The sequence below is a fragment of the Stegodyphus dumicola genome, chromosome 6 (assembly GCF_044657685.1).
Source record: "Stegodyphus dumicola isolate Sdum_Otavi_A_Nest chromosome 6, ASM4465768v1".
Taxonomy (NCBI): domain Eukaryota; kingdom Metazoa; phylum Arthropoda; class Arachnida; order Araneae; family Eresidae; genus Stegodyphus; species Stegodyphus dumicola.
Genome location: NC_140773.1, coordinates 29,052,866 through 29,063,012, shown reverse-complemented (window position 1 = coordinate 29,063,012; position 10,147 = coordinate 29,052,866). Strand labels below are relative to the sequence as shown.

The 10,147-nt window shown below is 34.3% G+C and overlaps 1 long non-coding RNA gene across 1 annotated transcript in view; it reads left to right on the top strand.

Moving 5' to 3' along the window:
* Nucleotides 1-7,567: 7,567 nt before the first annotated feature.
* LOC118193565 (uncharacterized) overlaps nt 7,568-10,147 on the top strand; it is an 80,554-nt gene continuing 77,974 nt past the window's right edge. The window contains exons 1-2 of the long non-coding RNA XR_015041455.1: nt 7,568-7,675; nt 7,779-7,878. This is a non-coding gene — a long non-coding RNA (uncharacterized LOC118193565). The remainder of the gene's footprint in view (nt 7,676-7,778; nt 7,879-10,147) is intronic.

Below are 10,147 nucleotides of genomic sequence, written 5' to 3'. Positions count from 1 at the left end.
CTCTTGAAACTTCTTCATTTCCTGCCCCACGAAAGAAAAGTAACCTTTAGTTGAAATTTTGTTTCGTTTGCAAGAAAAGGAATATAATTCATGCCGTTATCGTAAAACGCTAAAGTATGTAATACATATAAATTCAAAGAAAAATGTAATATAACCCTAAGCACTAAGCCAGTTTTCAGACCAAGTAACGAAAAATGTCTGAACTATTATCATACACTCTTTTGCAAAAAAAATCGAAGCACCAAGAAGGACTTCTGCAATCTTGACGAAATTTGGTATGAAAAAACATCTTGATCGAACATGCAAATGATCAAAGTTTCAAGGGTAAGGAACAGGAATTGCGACCACAGCCGCATTTCTAGTGCAAAATGAAAATTTATCTGTTTTTGTTGCTGCCATTGTAATTCCGTAAAGAAGCAACTAAAGATGCCATTACGACGGTATCGAAGACCTTACAGACAATTAAACGACTTCGAACGTGGTCGCATTATAGGGTTGCGTGAAGCTGGGGGGTCATACTGAACAATAGGCCGCCACCTGCAGTGTACAAACACTGCTGTGCAAAGATGTTGGCAGCAATGGTTGCTACAAGGAAATTGCCGTCGAAAATGAAGGCTCTGGAAGGCTAAGGAGCACAAATGCGATGCAAAGTAGGATGATTGTTCGCCAGGCCCGAACCGCCCCAATGGTATCATTGTCGACTAATTAACGCGGCCACGTCTATACTTCCCGTGGCGCTTGTCTAGGGCGGCGCTTGTCTAGGGCGGAGTTACGCTCATAGAGGCCTTTATGACGTCCGCTTTTCACCCCCACAACATCGGCGGAGTCGTCTGGAGTCGTGTCGCTGCCGATCATCATGGCGATCATCACATATACATCCAAGTCTTACAAAGGATTCGAGACCATATTCTCGGCAAGCTTTGGCTAAACACCATACCGTTCATGGTGGCTAAATTTGGAACGCAGCATCAGGTATCCTTATCTTACAGGAGATCAAAACATCTCTCAATAACATTTCCTTCATCTGTAATCATGAAGTGTAACTTGTTTTCTGAATTTCCTATGTAAATCCGATGTAATAAAATCATGATGCCATAAATGTACAGCATTACTCGGAATTATCCCATTTCATTTATAAATTCAAAATATAAATTTAGAAAAAAAATATGATTAATTTCAGTGGTAAAATATTCGAGGTTCCTAAGAATCATAAGTTTCATCTGTATTGCTAGAACACAGATATTAAATTGATATTTCTCATAAACGAATCCCTAAGATTAGTGCTTTCCGTAAAATGCCATTTCTCCAGAATCGCTGCGTTTTATGAAGTCACCTTTCTTTTTCTTATTCCCTCAGCACTCCATTTCGAAAACTTTACTTTTTTTTCTTTACTTTTTCGAGGCATTATATAACTGAGTCTTAACTCACGGCTGTGCAATTTTCCTCACCAGAGCGAAAAACATTACAGAACTGAATCAGATATCTTTCGCGGTCACGAGTGAAAAAGCACCTCCCTAAGGAAAACATTGCCTACAAGACACACACTTCGGTAAGCACGACTAGTCCCTAAGCCCTACCTGAGAGCATATCGTTCTCCGTCAGTGTGTCCCGTTAGAAATAAACACACTCGCCTAAGTAAACGCAGGGACAAACTTCGCAATCTTATCCCGCAGTGTATTCGTTGGGGATTAGCGTGGCAGCCTAAAAGGCAGACTACGCGGGGAAGATTAGGAACGCTCTTATGTCCGACTGCAGCCCATTAAATATTTCCATGTTTGCGGTGTCATGGTATATATCCTTTATAACCATCCAGAGGGAGAGTAGTTATTGAAAAAGCAGTCTAAAACTTCGAGATTTTCTATATCCATTAGAGTTTATTTTCTAAGTTTAGTCAAAAAGTTATTCATTAATGTCATTATTTGTATAACAAAAAACTATCTGTCCTTCAAATAATAATTTTTCTTGCTAAGGAAATATTACTTTTTCCTTATTTGCTGCTTGTACTCTTAAGAACTTGATTCGAGAGGAAAATGGTAAAGACCAGTATTTATAGCCATAAAACTGGTACTGACGATTCAGTAGCCTGGGATTTTTTTTTTTTTTTTTTTTTTTTTTTTTTTTTTTTGAGCTTGCAATAATACTCAAATAGATAATCATCAAATAAATATATAAATTTTTCCTTTAGTTCGGCTAGCTTGAAAAACACTGCGATTATATTTATTCATTGAGCCCTTGATTTATATTACTAAGCATCTCAGTAAATATTTTGACATCATTTCCTATAAAGCAATATGGTATATTCATCTAACATTAGATAACATAAGATAATATGAAGCTTGAGAACATAATCATAGATATGATTATGTTCTCAAGCCTCATATTAGTATTAAATTCAAGTTTCATTTTAGAGTGCTAATCCTCGGGATTCAATGATGCAGGCTAGTAAATTTTTAAATAAAAGTTTGATTCAAATTAATGAATGCCTTTAGCACTTGAATACATACACCGTGATTCTTAATAACAGTATCTGACTGTACGTCTGGAGAACTTAACATCGTAACTGCACAGCGCTATACTTTACTAATACTATACTACTTGATTGTACTATTTTGTACCACATTATATTTTATTATATTACATTATAGAACCTTACATTATGTTTCATTACATTATATGAGGTATAACTTATAATTACTTTGTCTTAGGGGTAAAGAATCGAAAATGCTTGGAGATCGTTGGACTATAAATAATGAGTCTATTCTTGTTTTTCAGTTATAAATTTTATTTTGTAACCGTATTTTAGGGAAGTAAATTTTACCATTGCGAGCTCGGTTTCGCGAACAGGCTCAGAGTCCTATCAGTCCTCTTACTATTTTGGTGTGTGTGTGTGTGTGTGTGAAGAATTACAGAGTTTACTTGTTAGGATTTGACATCCCCCGGGGGTTGACTCGGGCGAACGCCTGGGAAGTACTGGTTAGGATCTGTACCTAGGCAGTCTCAAACACGGGGGTAAATAATTTGACTTCACAGGACTAGAACACGAGTATTGTACTCGGGTTGGTTCAGGCTTGGCAGGGACCGTACTGGTACTGTCGTGTCTGTTCCTTCGGCTGTGGTGGAGCTATATGGTTAGATAGTTTTGGGCCTTCTCGATGGGGGTTCAGCCCTCGGACGCCTCCCAGTTCAGCCTCCCAGTGACGAGTTATGGCATGGTAGAGCTCCTTTTTTAAATTTAACAGTTGCCGAGGGAGTGGTGCCCCGAGGCACAGGCGTCTGAGCGTACTTTTTCTGCTGCGTAAGCGACGATTTTCTTCGTCCTGCTGAGGCTATGCATAAAGCTGGGCAGGGACTGTGGGGCCTGCGCCGCCACTGAGGGGTCCTACGTGACCCGGATATCTAACCTCATTAAGGAATCTCCAGGTCGAGGGTCCTGGTTATGGCGCACTTGTTAGAATTTGACAGTTTCTCTCGTTGATCTAATTATACAGAAAACTGTGAAATTAATTTCCTATCATAATGTAATTCATATACAAAATTTTTCAATTTTTACAAAATTTTTATTTTTATTTTTCAGTAAGCAGTGTAAAGTACAAGCTATATATGCAGAGAACTAGAGTTTTATTAATTTATTATTAATATATTGCTTAGTCTACTAAAAAAATTTCATTCCATTTCATTCAATAAAATGAAATTCTTAGGTATAAAACATGAAAAATAATTGATTTTTCATTTACAGATTTTTAATTTTTTTTTTGGTACTATTCGGTTTTGAGGGCCGTAAGTCGCCAAACTATTGTTGTTGCCAGTGCTGCTAAAAATAATTGCGACAACTCTAATGCAAGAAAGGAGTATTATAGTAAATAACTGTCTAAGATTGCTGTTTTAATTTAGATGAAAGGTTAATTTCATACAATACTTTTTTATTATTATAATTTATATAAAAAAAGGCTAAACATGATTGAATGGAAGCGTAAGAGTAAATAATTATTTCAGATCATTATTATAATTTATAAAAAATTGCTAAACATAACTGAATGGACACCAGGATCGTTATTTCGCTACCGAGTTATCGCTAAAGCATAATTTCATGTCGTTGGTTGTTCAAACATAATTTTCTATAATGAATGATGCCTTTTCTTTGAAAAGGCTTCTCGGTAAAGTGCAGAATGGCCCACGTATTTGTTTGCCGCCTTTTACAAGGGTAAAAACATTTGGATTTTTGTCACTTTTCTTTTACTTTTTAAGTGGAAATAGGTCGATGTGTACATAGATAAAGTCAAGGGTGTGCGCAGTGCCATTTTTGTGCATTTCTGAGAAGTTTTTTTCAAGTGAAAATAGGTCCTTGTTTACATGGATGCCAAGTATGTGCAATTCTTAAAAACGCGTCAAACAGTGGGTGATTCTGCACTTAACCAAAAATCTATTGCACACTTTTCGTCATGGGCAATTCCCAAATTGTTAAATCCATAGGATATCAAAAAAGGATTTAAAAATTAAGCTAGTATTTCAATGGCGTCTTAAGAAATATAGAACTATATAAACTTATGAAAGCGCGTACGCTATATTTGGCGCTCTGATAAATGGGGCGCGTTTGCTAGGTTTGCCACTTTAGCGCATACATTTTCGCTGCAATTTTTTTACGGTCCTCAAAACGGAATAGCACGTTTTTTTTAGTCCAAAGGGATTTGAATCCCGAAGGACTATTAGTTTCGTTTTGGCATTTTGCGTCGGACGGATAAATGTCCGTTCACTTTTCAAACTGTTGCCATAAAATGTTAGAGTCCTGCATTATATTTGAAGAAATTAAATAATGAAAAATCTGCGTAAATGTATGTATATTTCTCACATTGTCATAAAATAACGGTACATAGAGTCATCGAATTTTGAATAACGTAATCCTCCAACGAATATGAGCATGTGGAAGACCAAATTTGAAATTTGAAATTTGTTTTATGATCGATTTCCTATTTTTTAAAATTTTGACGAATTTTTGATTAACAAACTCAAGGATTTCAAAGCGAGCAATGGCAACGTTGTGCAGAAAAAAACATTTTTATCTCCAACGCGTGAGTCTCTGTATCGGAAATTCTAAAGATATGCTCGTTTTAAAACCATTTTTGCGATATTGCTGTTGCACTGGATCTTATGGTTTAAGTGCGAGGAACATGATATTTAATAAAGAAAGGTAACACACAAAATGTTAAAAAACGCCCCTTTGGACGTAATTTAAAATCTGAAACATTTCAGATTTTTTTTTTTTTTTTTTTCCAAATGAGACTGATATTAATAAAACCAAGTGTCGATGAATGATTATTTGTTATTTTTGGATATCCGACTGCGTTCGACACCCAAAATGTGAAAAGTAGAGTAAATAAATCTATTATTGGTGTTATGTAGCAGAAATTACTTAACTATTTAAAATAAGAGAAACGGGTGCTAAACCTATTCTCAAAGTCGAATGTTAGGCTCATCCTTACATTTTTGGTTAAAAATATGTTAAATTTAAAAATTTCTAGAAATGTCCCTACAAAAATACTTACCATTATTTTACTTTTATATTTTTCACTTATGTGTATTAAGGTATAAGGAAATAAATGGATGAAAAATCTAAGCGATAAAGACCAATTTCTTTTAAGAATACTCGTTTGAGTATATGCACTAGCTATTTTTCGAGAAATTTCCATCTTTCCATTTGCTAAATTGCTTAAAAAAAATTATGTATGAACATAGACCTCAAATTTTAGTCCATTTCATTAATAATATTTCAGTGAATATTTGTGGAAAGTTGCATAAAATTACTTCAGTAATATTTTAAATTAGTTTTTTTTCGCAGCAGAAAACTAGAAAAAAAAATCAAGTTTTTCAAAAATATATTCAATGTAATGCAAACACAAATAGGAGGAAAAGAAAATGTTGCCTAAGAATGAAAATTAAACTGCAAAACAAATCTTGTCGAGTCAAAAACAGTTCAAATTCAGTTCATAGCTATAATTCTTTCTAATGACCGAAGAGCCCAAACAGAAGTAATTTTGGGAAGTTTCATGTATAAGCTTTAGAATAAAGATATAACATTTTTGGGGGTGGAAATTACATCAAAATTGACTATTGGAACGTAGTCGGATACCTTAAATAGCTTTTATTTCAATCTACATTTTGATAAGAAGTAAAAATAATACATGATGGAATTTCTTAGTTTACGATAACAGACTAGGGTTATCTGCCTTTGTGGAAGACTAACTAAGAGACACTTTTTACATTCACGTTGCGCATAAGAAAACCCCCATGGTGCCTATACAACCAAATCATACGCCATAATTTAAGTCTAAGTCGAAACGTCAGTGCCCTATAATATTAGGTAAAAAGATTAATTTGGTCACTGGTTCCAACCGCTTGGTCACTGGTTGCAAAAGATTAAAAATATAATTCGATAATCGTGACACTGAGTTAAGAAATTTTAAGGCTCAAGATTTATTTCTCTTAATTGTAAAATAAGAGGTACGGAACATTTCGAGTCTAAAACAACCTTGTGTTTTTTCTGATACAGCAAATTATTTTGAATAATAACTGAACATATGCAAGCTAAAATGAATACGATGTTAAGTACCATTTATTAAGTAAAAAAATTATTAGAAAGAAAAACAAAAGGAAATAGTAAAAAAATAATAATAATTGTTGAAACTGAGAACTAAAATATTTTCTTGCAAAAAATTGGCCAGGTTAATTTTCTTCTACATATGACACCAAATGTGAATCATATAATTTAAGCATCGTTTGGCATTGGTTTTGAAAGAAAGTTTGCAAATAACATTGTTGTTAGAGAAGAACAGAAGTAAAAATTAATAAATATTAAATATATATATATATATATATATATACACACATAAATTATTAGCATTAAAGTGCACCTGTGTGAAGTTTTCTGTCTTTTAGAAAAGTGACCAACATGTAAAACGTTTCCAACAACTTTGAACGGGACATCATTATTACGGTTTTCTCGTGGTTTAAGAGCAATCGTTCTTGAGCTATATTATAATCGTTGTAAGAAATGTTGGCTAATCTTTGGAATATGGTAACAGGTAGTTTGGCGACATTTTGGTAAGGCGATAAAGGTTACTAGCTAGGACTTTAGCAGTGTACATGGAGAAAGTCAAGAGTGTGCGCGATGCCATTTTTGTGCAATTCTGGGATTTTTTTTTTAAGTGAAAATAGGTCGACGTGTACATGGATGATACCGTGTAAGTGCAATTCTTAAAAACGCGGCAAGTAGTGGGCGATTCTGCACCTTCTCCAAATTTCGCACCTAATCTTCGTCATGATTAAGCACTTTTGTTCCGTAAAAGTTCTAGCATAAGCATAATTCGGCTAGCAGATTGTTGGAAAAAAATGTTGAGTTAAAAAAAAAAAAAGTACAACTCTGATATACGCCCTAATTTCACCAAATGTGGCGATATGTGTTCTGCGCTGGTTTTTGGCGCGATTGCGTGCTGTATGGCAACCCTGTTGACGTTGAAAAGTCTTTCGCTGGAGTTCGTTGGTTCCCGTCATGCTTTGTGTCTGAGAAGCTAGGGGGAAAAGATTTAATGGTGAAAGTTGTTGAATTGAAGTTCGGCATAAGGAAATATCGTCGTGGTCATCCTGTTGAGAGGCAGTGGGTATTTGGAGGTGTGGAAAGAAGGTATGGGAGATTATTTTTAGTGGTTGTGCGTGATAGAAGTAGGGATTTGTGATTATTTGTTATTTTATTTATTTGTGAACCATACTATGAATTTTCTGGATAGTGTGTCTGGCTGTCATATAAATACGATACTAGTGATTACGTGGCGGCATGTTAAAGGCGGTATGAAATTGGTATATCTGCTCTTCGAAAAAGCATTAATGGTAAGTGCATTTTATTTTATTCTTGCTCTTATTTTGTAGAATGTAATGTTCATTGTTTTTTTAGTATGAATTTCTGTCGTTATTGTTGTTGTTTTTTTTTGAATTGTTTGAAATTTATTTTAGTTATTTTGTTGATTAGTGCGTACCATCTGAATTGTGCAATTCGTAGATGATTTTTAAAGTTGAAACAAAACGCTGTGTACGTGGTATTCTTTGAAATTTATTGTTGTTATGTTAATTTATTAAAGTAAGGTGCGCGTAGTTCGTAAATTCGTTTGTTGCCTAAATTGTGCAATTCGTAGATGTTTTTTTAAGTTGAAACAGGATGCTGTGTACATGGTATTCTTTGAAATTTATTGTTATGTTAATTTATTAAAGCGAGGTGTGCTTAGTTCGTAAATTCGTTCGTTGCCTAGATTGTGCCATTCGTAGATGTTTTTTTTAATTAAAACATATCGCTGTGTACATGGACTCTTGTAAAATAATTTTGGTTAGAAACTTCACGGTTTTGCTATCTAAATTTTTTGTTTTTGTTTCGGATTTTTAGCTTAAATTGTGTGTTCAAAACTTGGTTTTTGCATTCGCGAAAACTGTGTTTTTGGAGACATTTTAGGCTTAAAGTTCGAAATGTAGACAAAAAATTTAGATAGCAATATGGCAGCGTGGAGTTTCTCGTCAAAAATATTTGGCGAGAAATTTGGCGCCTTGAGGGCGCATATCAGAGTAGTTCCAAAAAAAAGAAAATGCCTTTACTTCGTGAAAACAAAATGGCATCCAAACAAAAACTAGCAGGTTGCTGTAGCGGGGTCGATGGCCAAAGTTTCGCCAAAAGATTGCCAAGTTACCATAATCCAAAGATTAACCGAAATGTTCTTTACAATAAACAAGCAGCCATAAAACAACATTGTTACACGTAGAGTTGAGAATGATTTTAATTATTTTTTTTATTTTATTCTTTTAAATTGATTTACTTCTTTATTAATTTTCCATGCGTACTCTATCAGCGTCAGTATATTTTGCGAGATTTTTCATCTTCCGTATGTTAACCAGAGCTACTGTAAATCAAATATGCACGTTATCCTGATAACACAAGTTTTTAGAAAACCGTTTCCAGCATTTTTGTAGAAGTTTACATGTAGAAGATAGAGATCAAGATGTTTTTTGAGATTCAAATAATAGTATTATAATAATAACACTATAAGTTAAAAGGCAGGGGGGTGCAGTGTGGTAAACTTTCCGTTGGTTCATCCTGGTTTCACTTCGCTCTGAATATTTTAATAGACTGTTTCTGAATATTTTAATAGACTTGTCCTTCGAGATCTTGCTCTCAAACTGATAACAAATTGAGACTCGAAACGGGCAGACATATTCAGTATCATTTCAATGGGTGCCAGTTATAGAGTTAATATATAATTAAGAAGTCCTTTTTACGTTTATGGTGCCTGCTCATTGTGCAGCAAAAGGGTATAAAAGTGCAGTTTTCCTGGCAAGGAAAGGAATAACTATTCTGTAGAAGCCCGGTAATTGTAATGTATGTTTTATTTGCAAAGATATTTTTACATATGGAATTTATCAAGATTTATAATTCAAATTTCGGCGTATGCTATCTCAGATTTTTATTCTTGAAGGGCTGTAGCATCCTATTTAAACGGGACTTTCTTCTTTTTAGTTTAATAACTAAGGAATTCTCCAGTGAGTTCTTTTTACTTCCTTGTACGAAGTAAAAAGGAAGTATTGTAATCGCGAAATGCTTCAGGCAGCACATTTCAAAGAAAATATCCACTTTGACCGCTTTCGAATGCAATTTAACGATGTTTTTGCGTGATATCTGTACGTAAGGATAGAATAAAAGACTCATTTCCTCCAAAAAAACTAAAAAACTACTTTAAAATGAATTCTGAAGAGAATTTTTCGTGGCGTCTGTACGAACGTTCGTATCTCGCATAACTCAAAAACGAGTAGCTTCGGAACGCTGAAATTTTGTATATAAGACTACTATAACATGTAAATGTGCACCTCGTATCTTGGTTGCAATCGACCGCGCCAAACGTTTATAAATATATTTATAAATATATCCACTCTGTTACCCTGCTAAGTGATCTCAGTTTCTTTACTCTTATATGTTTGTAAATTGTACATTTTTTGCTTTAAAAATGATTGAATTATGTTGTTTTTATCTTCCGGTTAAGGGTTTTATGCCTTTAGTAAATCTGTATGCAATATTTTTAGAATTATCAGCAATTTTAAAGTTGTTTAAATGCCACTAAGC